The sequence below is a fragment of the Diabrotica undecimpunctata genome, unplaced genomic scaffold (genome assembly GCF_040954645.1).
Source record: "Diabrotica undecimpunctata isolate CICGRU unplaced genomic scaffold, icDiaUnde3 ctg00001400.1, whole genome shotgun sequence".
NCBI classification, from domain to species: Eukaryota; Metazoa; Arthropoda; class Insecta; order Coleoptera; family Chrysomelidae; genus Diabrotica; species Diabrotica undecimpunctata.
Window position 1 is genome coordinate 13378 of NW_027312255.1, and position 14795 is coordinate 28172.

Genomic DNA, 14795 nt, shown 5'->3' on the forward strand with positions numbered 1-14795 from the left:
GTGAAATCCTCAGAAGCCGACCCTCCTGCTTCACTGGTCTCCTGCCCAGAGTCTTTGACCCTTGGGTTAGACGATAGCGAAATGGGCCCCCCTGTTGGAGATGACCTTGCTCAAATTGAAGCTGAACCTGAACCTGACCCTATTGCCAGACGTAGACAACCCCGACCAAAACGTTGTCATTGCTGTCCTGTAGAGCTCTATTCCTGCTTAGACTCTGTTGCCCCACCCGCGAGTCGCCAGGGTGGTGCAAAGGGGGAGGATGTAACAGCCACACCGCTCCATGGCTGAATACCACCGAAGTTACCATGACAGTGTCCACCGAGAGTGAACGGTGACAAGAGACACATATATATGTTTTGTTGTTGTAAGATGTAGGTTAAATTGTAACACATGGTTTTCCTTTTAATAAAATCGTGTAAATCAATATTCACAGTCATTACCTAACTATTTTAACTAATACCCACATCACATGTTAACATATTTATACAAAAATTAAGTTCATCAATATAACAGTAATATAAAATAAAGGAAATCCAAGCCTCATTAGTAGACATTTCCATTTAGTATTTAAATCACTTTCTAATTTTAAACTTGCACTAAAAAAATTGTTTCTTTTGGTATTTCGTAACTCTATAGACATGACAGAACTAATAAATAAAATTAGTGAAAATCCGCTTGAGAGTCCCACTAAAATATCTAAGCGCTTTAGGTAGGGAACAGGATATATTGCAGAGGTTGAATAATAATAAAAATATATATGAACAATAAAAGATATTAAATTTAGTTGTGTTCTGTTTGATCCTGTTGTCCACATCGATAAATAACTGAGAATTGTCAATGTGCTGCAAATGGCACCAATACTTATAAGGTAATGTTTAGGATCTCGCTTAATTGTGAACCAGACGGTAGCTGCGCTGAAGTTACCTAGAAAAAATTTAATCTTTTTGCAACCTTTATAAAAAAGATTTACTTATTTACCTGTAGGTCTTATTTCTGTAATTATTTCAGTTGAAACATTTTGTAGGTAAAATTCTGTAGATTTTAATTTGTTTTGCATTATTATTGGAATTTGATTGTCCCATTTTAGTGAAACTTCTTCCTTGGGAAATCTATCTAAAAGTGAATAGCAAAAACTTGTATCCAACGACAAAAACTACAATAATAATAAAAAATATAGAGATAAAAGAGATAGATAAGCTGTTTTATTATATTAAACAAAGTTATTCACTGACATTACCACTAAACAAGTCAATTAGGGGAAGGGCGGGCAAGATGGCATAGAGGAAAGTAGCCTAATTTCGGATAGTGTCTTAATTTCGGATAGCGGTGTATCTAAAAAAGTTTCTTTATTTGCGAACAGAAACCTATACGTTGTAACGATAAGACTACCAAAGAGAATTGAAATACTATTGTAAAAATAATACCTCAATCAACCATGGGAGCTTATCGTCTATACCTTGCCTAGCTCAGTATCTCAAGGGTGAGTTCGTCTTGTCTTAAACTAGGGATTGAACCTGAGTTCTCATTTGATAGCAAATAAGACAAATTTTAACCAATCATATTTATTTAAATCAATAAAAAAACGATAATTAACCCTGCCAAAGCTTAACAGTTATAAGTGTTACTTATTGCTTCGATGGGCGGCTTGTGTGTTCTAGCTGTTGGATCCTCCACTTAGAAGTTGTGACTTCTGGAGAGCTGCAGTCACACGTGGCTGTATGTCCTGACTAAGTTTTGGTGTCCAATAAACCAATAAATTCAATAGATCCAATGAAATGTCCAATAAAAATAAAATGTCCAGAAAACCAATAAGTTTTATATCTCCAATAAATGTTTGATGTGTCCAACAAACCCAATAAAATATCCAGTAAACCAATAAAGTTTTGATATCTCCAATAAACTAAAAGGATAAGAAACAACATGCATTAGAAACACATCAAAAAGAAAGGTTTAACTTCCTTGCCATCTTACAAAATTACACTTAAACAAATAGCATATGGCAAGGATAAAATGAAATATGAATATTACTACTTAGTTAAACTCTGTTAGAGTCCTAATGCATATATCAGAAAAAAAATGTGCTTTCAAAAGAAAGTAAGGTTACAAATATTGGAAATGCGGTCAGGATTATAGAATAAATATCACAATGAAAGTACTTACCCCAAGAGAAGTTGTAGACCATAAAAATGAGTCTTATAATAATTTTTGCCCTCTTTTATAAATTTCAAAAAGAGGCAAAAAATAATCCCACTACAGAAAAGTTGTTTTGACAGAAAGTGGGAGACTGAATGAAGTTAGCACAGATGTCATAGAATGTTGGTATAGATATCATGAAACTAGCTTGTCAGTCAACACAGAACAGAATAGTCTGCCGAACAAAAGTGAGAGGGCAAATATTTATTCTATGGGACAGAAAGAGAGAAAATAAAGACAGAGGAAGAAGAGAAAAACAGGGGCGCCAACTATTTTTATAAACAAAAAAATAGTAAAAATTAAACTGAAGATAAAGAAATTAATAAATTAATAAAGAAATTAAAATGAAATAATTATTAAAATATAAATTAATAGAGATGTGACGTTTATAACGTTACACACTCCTACCACCCATCAGAAAAATTTCGAACACAACTGAGAAATTTTTCTCAAAGAAAACAAGAACACAATGTTCTACCTAGGAATAAATATATGCAGTAGTAATCTGTAGTAACAAATCAAAAATAAATACTTTATAACAAAGCAATCAAGTTAATGAATATAATAACAAAAGAATGATCATAAAAAAAATTTAGAGTATTACTCAGGGAAATTGAATACTTCCCAACGAATTGTAGTATCCGTCAAACTAAAATTTGTTATATGTTATTTAAAAAATATATATAACAAAATAATTAAATTAATGAATATAAGTAATTAAGTATACATTACTATTCATAAAAAATTTAAAGTATAACTCAAATTTGCTATATTTAAAAAAAATAGCAAAATAATTTTCAGATGTTAATCTGGGGAAAATAAAAAAAATTACCCAATGAATTGTAGTATTCATCACACTAAAATTATTAATCTAATATTAATAAACTACTACAGAGAATATCTCTGGAAAAATAAAAAAAATTACTCAATGAATTTCAGTATTCATTAAACTGAAATTAAATAGGTACTGTTATAAAGTAAGCAGTAAGATGGTGTAGCATAAAGTTTATAATAAAAATTTAATAATTATAATATACAGTTTTTGAGGGGAATGCTCAGGGGAATATAAATGCATATTACCCAATGAATTTTAGTATTCATCAGATTAAAAATGAAGGGAAAAAATTAATTTAAAGTAATCGGGTATCTGTAGACTTTGGTACTGTACATGGACCCTACCAAAGGATCAATTGAAACCATGTTGGTATGAACGCAGTAGCCCATAGCCCACGGTTAAACCACGACAACGCTCCTCGGAGACGACAGCCCTATGTGCCATGAACCCCCCGACGCCATACCCTGGAGACAACCCACCATTTAAGGAAGATCCAGTGGTACGAATGTACATCTGCATCAAAGCTCAGGCCCACAATAACAAAAATAATAATAACAAAGGGGCAATGCATCTGATATATTCAGATATACATTGTTGAAGAATTCTGTCTTCAGAAATTCTTCTTCGGAAGTACAACAACTTCTTTTGCAAAATAGCATTCTATACACATAGTATGAAGTCTAGTTAATAATCAAAGTCAAAGGTAAGTATACAAAAATAAAGACAAATAAGCAAAGTCAGGTAAATACATAATATAGAGATCATATCTCACAAAAATGAATAGTTAATGGATACTGCTAATGAATGAATCTCAAAAAAAAATTAGTACTCAGGATAACTGAGTACCTAAAGTAAGGCAACAATAATATCAAAAATATAAAATGAGTAAAAGCATGTAGACATTGATATGCAAATGTAATTATTGATAAACAACTCAAAAATACATAATAAACTTTACTTGATATGTCAAATAAGACAAAGTTCTGCACAAAAGAGATATAGTAACTGCATAAAACAAGTCTTAGAAGACTAAGAGTAAGTTAATAATGAAAATAAGATAATGATACATAAGAAATGTTATTCTCACTAAATATAAACCAGGGATCTACACAAAAGAATAAAGTACTGCATAAATATAGTTTACAAAAATATAAGAAAACAAGTGAAAGTAGGTATACTACGATCAAACTTCAAAGCGCCATAATTCTACACCAGATTTCTAAAAGTAGATGCATAGAATTATTTTAACTCCAAAAGAAATAAGAAAAAACACATCATCCAAAAAAAAAAAATATATATATACCTACTACGGTATATTAATTGTCTCTAAAAGACCAAAAAGGAACACAGATTCATATAATCTGGCCCAAAATCTCCTTAGGATATATGTATCCTAGGAAAACTAAAACACCATGTATGCAACTAACCATGTTGTCATACATAAAGTGCTGGATGAGGCTTTTAATTGTATCAAAATCAAAAACAATTACCCAAAGTAAAATAATAGAAATATATAAACAGTTAGGGTAATGTCAAATAAATAAGATTAATATGTTTATCATAACTACAGAAATATCAAAATATAAAGAGATAAAAGATAATGCTTTACTATATTATACAACATTATTGAGACTCATCATCACTAGAATCAGTAACATCTAACTTAATATCTTGCACATGAAAATTACCAAGGTCTTTACCATCTAGATCCTTAAGATTATATACTAAAGGAGATAAAACTTTATGTATAATACAGGGAATAAATTTGGGAGCTAATTTAGCAGAAAAATCATCCACAGCTTTTGAAAGGATATTATTTTTCTTCCGGACTTTAGCACCTACATGAAATTTTACATCATGTCTACCTAAATTGTAGCGTTTAGTGTTGGTATTGTAAGAGTGACCTATTCTCTTCTGAACTTCATTAAAGATAGGAGAAATATTCTCTAAAGACGCGCTATCTCAGAGTACTTTACATTTATGAACATAGTTCACAACAAAAGATCTCATTTTAGGCCAGTAATACAATTCTGAAATCCTAGAAAGGGTTTTAAAGACACCTAAATGAGCAGCTGTAGGATCATCATGATATATTTGCAAAATTTCCTTCCTATGTGGAGAAGGAACAAAAATTTTCCATTCTGGAGAAGAATCAGAAAACTTTGAGCTAGAAAAAACATGTTTATAGAGAACATTATCCTGAACCTTAAAAGCAGGATATAAGTTAGGATTAACTGTAACTTTCCCTATCATATTCCTATACCAAGCATCTGTTTTTAAATTAGATAAATTCAAGAGAGAAACTTGAGATACTTCAGGAATTCTTGAAAGAGAGTCAGTTACTACATTTACAGAATCACTACGATGAACAGAGTTAAGTTGTGACTGTTGAATGTCAGAAAGATTTTCAGCACTGCTAACAGTATTTACTACACAAGTAGATAAATCTGTAGCCTTAAATGAAAAATTTGAGAAATCCAAACAAAGTTGAAACAAACGAATAAAATCCATACCTAATATCATCTTATGTGAAATAGAAGGAACTATTAACACTTTAAGTGATTGAGTTTTACTCAATAAAGTAACAGGTAACCAAACATATCCTAAAATACTCTGAATGTTTCCATCAGCAGTAGTGAGTTGACTTGAAACATCATAATTAAGTGCTAATTTGAGTTTTTTAAGTAAAAATAAAGAAGGAAAACCAATAATACTAACATTACTGCCAGTATCAAGAAGTGCAGAGATTGTTTCACTACCTACAGAAATAGAAATATATGGTCTATTATCATTAGTATGAACATCTAATAATGAAGTAGAATTTAAATGTACCTTAGAATTTAAAGGACCACTAGAAAGAACAGAAGTACTAGAAGAAGGTAAAGTTTCAGATTGTACTGAAGAAAAAGTGCTTAAATTATCATTAGATATAAAAGAAGTAGTTTTAGGTATAACTTTCTTAGACACATTCACTGACTTGGGTTGTTTGAATGTCTTCGAAAAGTTTTCCCTGGAATGTTCTTTCAAACCGTTTTTTGAACATCTGCTACATTCATTTGTGGTGATATTCTTAAACCCACAACCATGACAAAACTTTCTCTTGGGTTTATTACATACTTGAAAAGGATGGCCTGTCATGTTGCAGTTCCAACATGTAGCAGAAGAAGAAAGAGACTCAACAGAAAATTTACTGCGAGAAGAAATAGTAAGAGCAGCTTCAAATCTCTTACAATACTTTGTAAGGTCTGCAACTGATTCCACATCCTGGAAAGCAAGAGCCTTGACATAATCAGGAAGAAGACCATTAATGATTTCATCTACTTTTTCACACTCAGGAATAGATTTTGAAGACCGGAGCATCAAAGACTCCATATAAGAAATATATGCAGAGACAGGTTGTTTGAAAGACTGTTTTGTAGAACGTATTTGTTCCCACAAATTTCTTTCATAATTGTAAGGTAAATAAGTTTCCTTTAAGGAAGCAACTAATTCAGACCAAGAATTAAAAGATTTTTTTGTAAAGTGATTATGCCACCAAGTAAAAGCAGCACCTTCAAATAGGTCTCCTGCAGAGATGAATAAATCTTCATCAGTGCAGTTCCTAGAAAACTTTAAAGTTTCAATCTGTTCGAGAAATGGAATTAGAGGTTCTTTACCAGAAAATTTGTTAATACCCCATTTATAAACAGGAACAGACTTAACAGGTGAGGCTGAAGATTGAGAATAATTAAGGTTTACTCTATCAGGAGTAGAAGCAACAGGTTGGTCTACCATATCAGGTTGATCTACAATGTCAGACAAAGTACCTTCTAATTTCAACAAATCATAGCGGATAGCTTTTTTTAATTTTTCTTCGTCTACAGAAGTTGGCTGTAGACGGGAGATTCTACCAGACAAATGAGTTAAACGAGAACTGAAAGCTTTGAATCTACTATCAGATTTTGTACCTGAATAATCAGATATAAGACTTAATAGGTCAGAATAGGAAGCTAAAGCTTGTTGGTAATCAACATCAAAAGATAGATTAACAGAAACATCAGAAAAACTACGGTTACTGGCTTCTTGAGAAAGAAGTCCAGCAAGGATCTTTCGTTTTTCCTCTACTGTATTTGGGACAGAGACATTCCTAATAAGAATTTCATATGATAATTCATCTGTCTTTAAATGTTTAGGTAGCATCTTGAAGAAATAATTTAAAAAAATTAAGAAAGTAATTAAAATACACTATCCACAAAAACTGGTTAAGTTAAAAAAAAACAAACCACTTAAAACAGTATAAAAGTACCTACCATAAAAAAAAACATATAAAAATATCTGAGTATAAAATATATATGCTCAAATATATAAAAATGGTAATACTTTTTAACCCAACATGTGAAAATATATAAAAACAGTCAAAAATATGGAAATATTAAAATTAACTGCAAATAATGATAATATGAACACACAAAAAATATAAATAAGAAAGTATTTATTAAAGTTTGTTATTTGCCACCAAACCAAAAACCCAGAGCACAATTCCCTGAATAAAACAAGTACGGTTGGGCGCCAATGTGTAACGATAAGACTACCAAAGAGAATTGAAATACTATTGTAAAAATAATACCTCAATCAACCATGGGAGCTTATCGTCTATACCTTGCCTAGCTCAGTATCTCAAGGGTGAGTTCGTCTTGTCTTAAACTAGGGATTGAACCTGAGTTCTCATTTGATAGCAAATAAGACAAATTTTAACCAATCATATTTATTTAAATCAATAAAAAAACGATAATTAACCCTGCCAAAGCTTAACAGTTATAAGTGTTACTTATTGCTTCGATGGGCGGCTTGTGTGTTCTAGCTGTTGGATCCTCCACTTAGAAGTTGTGACTTCTGGAGAGCTGCAGTCACACGTGGCTGTATGTCCTGACTAAGTTTTGGTGTCCAATAAACCAATAAATTCAATAGATCCAATGAAATGTCCAATAAAAATAAAATGTCCAGAAAACCAATAAGTTTTATATCTCCAATAAATGTTTGATGTGTCCAACAAACCCAATAAAATATCCAGTAAACCAATAAAGTTTTGATATCTCCAATAAACTAAAAGGATAAGAAACAACATGCATTAGAAACACATCAAAAAGAAAGGTTTAACTTCCTTGCCATCTTACAAAATTACACTTAAACAAATAGCATATGGCAAGGATAAAATGAAATATGAATATTACTACTTAGTTAAACTCTGTTAGAGTCCTAATGCATATATCAGAAAAAAAATGTGCTTTCAAAAGAAAGTAAGGTTACAAATATTGGAAATGCGGTCAGGATTATAGAATAAATATCACAATGAAAGTACTTACCCCAAGAGAAGTTGTAGACCATAAAAATGAGTCTTATAATAATTTTTGCCCTCTTTTATAAATTTCAAAAAGAGGCAAAAAATAATCCCACTACAGAAAAGTTGTTTTGACAGAAAGTGGGAGACTGAATGAAGTTAGCACAGATGTCATAGAATGTTGGTATAGATATCATGAAACTAGCTTGTCAGTCAACACAGAACAGAATAGTCTGCCGAACAAAAGTGAGAGGGCAAATATTTATTCTATGGGACAGAAAGAGAGAAAATAAAGACAGAGGAAGAAGAGAAAAACAGGGGCGCCAACTATTTTTATAAACAAAAAAATAGTAAAAATTAAACTGAAGATAAAGAAATTAATAAATTAATAAAGAAATTAAAATGAAATAATTATTAAAATATAAATTAATAGAGATGTGACGTTTATAACGTTACAACGTATGTCACGCTGAATACCACAGAGAACATTATCTTAAATTGTTTAGGTAGTAGAGCTGCTCCCCGTTAGATGGCAGTGCCGAAACCACCAAACGTTATTGTGCAGTTTTTTTTCGGTCGTATTTCAAAGCCTATTTTTTCGTGTTTTTATTCCTGTTTGAAGTTTGATCTTTTGGCAGGGGTAAGCTAGAAACCTGTTTTATTTGATTTTGCTACTAATTTAAAGCAGATTTTAATCACATATAAATTAGAGAGCCCTAACCTTAAAAATAAAAAATTCCTAATTTCGGATAGTACAAGTCCCATAATTTCGGATATCCGAAATTAGGAACCTTAAATTGATGATCATGTTAGCATAAAAACTTTTGTTTCTTTTCAGAAGAAAATGCCAAAAACAAGTAAAAAACATAAACAATGGGATCCAGACCGAATGATACGTGCTATCCGTGCCGTCAGGGGAAAGGAAATGGGGTATCTTAAAGCCTCGAAGTTATTTGCTGTTCCGAAATCAACTCTGGAAGATTATGTTAAGCAAGAAAATAAAACTCCGGAGCAGTTGGTTGCTGTTAAAATTGGAAGAAGACCAGTACTTTCTGCAGAAATGGAAGCAGATTTAGTCTCGTATTGCCTAGAAATGGACCGGCGATTTTACGGAATTGGGACCGCTGATATCAAGAGACTTGCATATCAAATAGCTTTACGAAATGGTCTTCGTCATCCATTTGCCCATGCCGAATCTGCCGGTAAAAAATGGTTAAGGGGATTTATGAGGCGAAACGCAGTTTTGTCCCTTAGAAAACCACAAGGAATCTCGAAAGCCCGAATTAAGGGATTTACCCCAGAAAATGTCAGCAGATTCTATGATCTTTTAGAAACGTCAATGGAAAAAGTTAACTTCAACCCTGCAAGAGTTTATAACGTTGATGAAAGCGGCATAACAACGGTTCAGTCCAAGAATACTCGTGTTATAACATTAAAAGGAAAAAAACAGGTTGGATCTGTTACCGCGACTGAAAGAGGCGCATTAGTTACTGTTGTATTTTGTATGAATGCTGCTGGTGGGTTTGTCCCTCCATTATTCGTGTTTCCAAGAAAGAACATGAAAGTGGAATTATTAGATGGATCGCCGCCTGGCTCTATTGCAGCTTGCCATCCATCAGGTTGGATTCAGCAGCACATTTTTTCCCAATGGCTACAGCATTTCGTAGCTCACGTGAAACCATCCCGTGAAGACCCAGTGCTGCTTATTCTTGATGGTCACTACAGCCACACAAGAAATATAGATGTGATAGAAGCAGGACGTGCAAATTTCGTTACAATTTTGTGTATCCCGCCGCACAGTTCACACAAACTACAACCTCTAGATTTGTCTTTTATGTCACCATTTAAAACATATTATTCGCAACAAATTGAGATGTGGTTAAGGCAAAATCCTGGACGCACCATAAACTCGTATCAAATTTGTAAGCTTATGTGCCCGGCATATTTGAAAAGTGCTACTGCAGAAATTTCCGCGAATGGTTTTCGCAAATCTGGAATATATCCTTTTAATAAAAATAACTTTTCTGATCACGATTTTATAATGGAGAGACAAAGAGAAAGAACACCACCACCCATAAATCAAAATCATGGGGAAGTATTACCAACAAGAGGTCAGTCAAGACCAGAACCACAAAGCATTATCGAAAGAACACCTCCAAAACATAACTTAACAAATAAATCATCCAATGGAAATGCAACTGAAACTACGGCAACTATGATAAGAGCTGAGGATATTAGTCCACTGCCTTCTTGCAGTTATACCTCACAAACAAACAAACAAAAAAATCCTCGAAAAGGTTCTAGTTGGATAATAACTAGTACACCTTATAAAGATGAACTTGAACGAAGTGTAGCCGAACAAGAAAGAAAAAAGTCTTTGAAATAAAAGAAACCAAAAATAAGCAACGAATTAAATCAAGTCAACAGAAAAAAAACTCCACGCCAAAAAAAGCAAAAGAAAAAAATTGAATCGAGTAGTAGTGACACTTCACATCCTGGTGATGACCTTATTTTGGATGATGATTCTGATATGGATGTAGACGATGAAGATGGAGACACAGAATGTATGTTTTGTGACAGTTTATATTCCGAAGATACACACGGTGAGAAGTGGATAAGGTGTATAAAGTGCTTCAAGTGGTGTCATGAGATGTGCGCCAATGCTGATAAGAAGAAAACCTATATTTGCGACTTTTGTCAAGATGTGTAACTATTCTTATGATGAACAAAATGGTGTCTTAATTTCGGATAGGGTATCCGAAATTAGGAGCCCTAAAATTTTTGACATACAAAAGCACTAATTTTATTGAACAATATTTTTTGTAAAAAAGATTTTCAATAAATTGTCTATGATAATAAAATTAGTTTCTATATTACTCTGCAAGTACTCTTGAGTAGATAAAAGTTTAAAATGTGTTATTAGGTGAAAAATATGACACTAATTGTAAATGGTATCCGAAATTAGGCTACTTTCCCTTACTTAGTTTATTTTCCATATATCTGAGACATAAATAGAGATAAATCATTCCTTTTGATGTATAATGATAGCCAGGTGATTTTTCTACTATTCTAAGTAACAAAAAATCACTCATACAAAGAGATTTATTTAAAAAAAAATCAAAATCAAAATGTAACAAAAAACCATTTTGCCCGCCCAGTGCGGGAAAAATGGCATACACATAAACAATAGTGTTAAATACAAAAATAATTATAAATTTTTATTTTTACGAAGAAAAAAAATTGAAATTAAACATTTTAGTTCATACAAAGTTCGCAAATAAATTGTTTTGCTTTTTTGGGGAGTCCAGCACATTCTGAATGTGACCAGTTTTGGCAAATTTGGCATCTTAACCATCCTTCATTAGATTTGGACCTACTAAACGTATCATTGCAGTAAATACAAGCGCAGTCCACTTGTTCATCATCATCAATACTAAAGGGTTCTTCTTCATCACTTGATATATTGTTCAGTATTGGTCTGGTCACAATATTTCTCTTGCCTTTTCTCTCCGACTGATGTCTATCTTTGTTTACAATGCGTCATCCATCACTTAAATCATTGACTATTTTTCTTTTCACGACGTCCCTTTTTCTGCTTTTTATTTCTTGTGCTTTTTTTTTCATTTTCTTTTTCGCGGAGATATTTCAGGAAGGGGCTCTCGGTTAATACATCTTGGTATTAACTAGATTTACGTTTGGTAGATTTTCTTACATTACTCTGAGGTACCGGTGCCCATTCCATCAGGATTCCTTCAATAGATTCATCTTTAGAACCAGATGCCGATGGTTCTTGGACATCATGATGATCGTAAGTTGCAGCGCGATGAACATTAACATCAGCAGGTAAAGATGTAGAAGCAATGTCAGGTTTATTAGTAGAACCAGGCACATCTGTAGTTGCACTAGGCAAAAATGCATGCTCCGGAAAAATGTCACGATTTATAGGTGATATTCCTGTGGCCCGAAAACCATTTATTGCGATTTCAATATTTGCTGTTTTCTCATATGCTTTCTGGAAGAGACTGGACACTTGATATATGGTTATTGCACGACCAGGATTTTCAAACAGCTTGATTATAATATTTATGGAGTGGTCCGAAAAAGGCAACATCCAATGGCTGAAGGCGGTGCGTGCAGTGTGCCGGCAGGCAAAGTAATACCACTAAATTCTGTTTAGCTAATTCTAAAGCTTCGTAGCTTTTATGGCTGGAGTGTCCGTCTAAAATTAATAATGCTTTCTGCGCAGGATTCGGCCTGACATGGTCAATGAAATGTTGCATCCACCTTATGAACAAATCTCCGGTCATGTATCCTGATTCATTATGCAATTTTAATATTCCTACAGGTGCGCCGTCATATAAAAGTGGGTTAAATCTTTTTCGGGGGAAAATTATTGATGGTGGTACGTAAGTTCTTCCAGAACTCATGCACACTACAACTGTTGTGTGTACACCCTTTTCTGCGCTCGTGATAGAGCCCACTTGTTTTTTTCCTTTCTGAGCAAAGACTTTTGGCGGAACTTGGACGGTGGTCAAGGCTGATTCGTCCATGTTGAATATCAAGGTATTTTGAATTTTGTGTTCTTCAACAACTTCTTCTAACTTATCAAAAAATTTATTTACCTGAGGCTTATTGAATGTCTCGGCCCGTGCAAGAGACGTAGCTTCTGGAAGACGTAATGATAATTGCGGATTTCGTTGGCGGAAACCATGCAACCATCCTTTGCCAGCCATCTTGGTCACTTTATTGAACGGATGATTAATCTTTATTTTCTCTGCAATGCTATAGGCTAGCTTGCATAAGTCTGCTCTTGTCACGCCAAAAAACCGGGATTCAAGATACAGAATGTGGGCAACTATTGCAGTCTCCATATCTTCGTTTAAAACTGTTGCCAAGGAGCCCAAATGTTTTTTTGATTCAATGGCAATTTTATTTTTATTACCTGCTCGACGTCGTAGTGTTGAGAACGGTACATGAAATGTATTGCTTGCTTTAAGCCAACTTATTTCGGAATTTCGGACTGCCTCCAAAGCTCTTTGCATGTCTTCCTCACTCCAACTATTTCTGTTAGACTTCCTTTTATATGAATAAACCATCTGCAAAAAAAACTGAATATGTACCTTAACCTGAAAAACAGACGGGCAAAATGGCATAGTATGTTATTTTGCCCGCCATAATGCTATGCCATTTTGCCCGTTTTGTATTTGCCGACTACTGATAGTTGAAAAAAATTAATAATGGAAATAAACACAATTTTTATTTAAGGTCACATGCAGCGTATAAAACATAATTACCAAAAAGTGAATTCAAAAAGCTCTATAACCTTAATTTAATAAATTATTTAATAAAACTTACATTGACGCATCGAACTCGACCAGCACTTATTCACAAATACACCAATCTCGTGGCAGTCGTGGCCGGCCGTTAAATAAGGTGCACGAGACTTAATGTGGACAGTGTTGCCACTGTTTATAATAAGTATCCAGAATTGCGGTGACGTACAACCGTTAGCTTGACTACGAGAACAAAAAACCATTTTGCCCGCCTATGCCATTTTACCCGCCCTTCCCCTACCACTAAACTGTATTATCACAGATTAACAAAACACATTTTCGAATGTACATACTAGCTACTAACTATCAAATAGTATAGGTATAACATTTAAAGAAGAAGAGGAACGAATATTGTTCAAATAAAAATTAATAAAAAAATTTTAAATTTAGTTTAAACATACGTACATGATCCAAATTTAATTTCACAAAATTGTACATCAAAAGGAAATTTCTGAAGATATCTAGTGCATTTAAGTCTTAGCTTCATTTTTCTATTAAAAATTACAGACCCTTCTTCATATCCTCGCCAAAATAGCGTATCTTTAAAATCATCTCCAAATGCATTTCCATTACAATTTGTAATTTTTGGATCCCATATTTTACCAGCTACTGCCATATTTCTGGTTTGAATATTTGCACCAAGTCGTGGGTCTTGCCATTTTTGGTTCAAAAGAAATATTACTTGCATATCCTAAAACATTGCATATCCTAATGAATGTGATGTAGCCCGAAAGGGTCTTTTTAATTATATACCTTTCAAAAAAGATTTTTAAATAACACTATTAGAATGTTGACAACCACTAAGTAATGTTTGGAAGTAAATGAAACACAAAATAATATTTCAGTACCTTCACAAGCCGGGGTTTTCCGATGTTACCCGAAAATGTACGTCAGTGACTGAAACTAGGTCTTAAATTTTTACAAGAGGCAATAACATTTGTAAGAAATAACTAAAGCCTTAACTCCCGATAATATTTTTAAAAGAAAATATTTAGGAAATACCAAAACTCGGGTCACTCAAGACCCGATTTCGGTCGTCGGAGGGTTCAAAATAATGATTAGGTATTATATTGAAATGTATAGAACATGTAGCCGGAGCTTGAGAAATAAATGACAA

The 14795-nt window shown here is 33.2% G+C and overlaps 1 long non-coding RNA gene across 1 annotated transcript; it reads right to left on the reverse strand.

Moving 5' to 3' along the window:
• Window positions 1–656: 656 nt before the first annotated feature.
• Window positions 657–14198, reverse strand: LOC140431587 (uncharacterized). The gene is made up of 3 exons (XR_011949703.1): window positions 14084–14198; window positions 979–1113; window positions 657–924 (listed from the first exon to the last, which is right to left on the reverse strand). It is a non-coding gene; the product is annotated as an uncharacterized lncRNA (long non-coding RNA).
• Window positions 14199–14795: the final 597 nt, after the last annotated feature.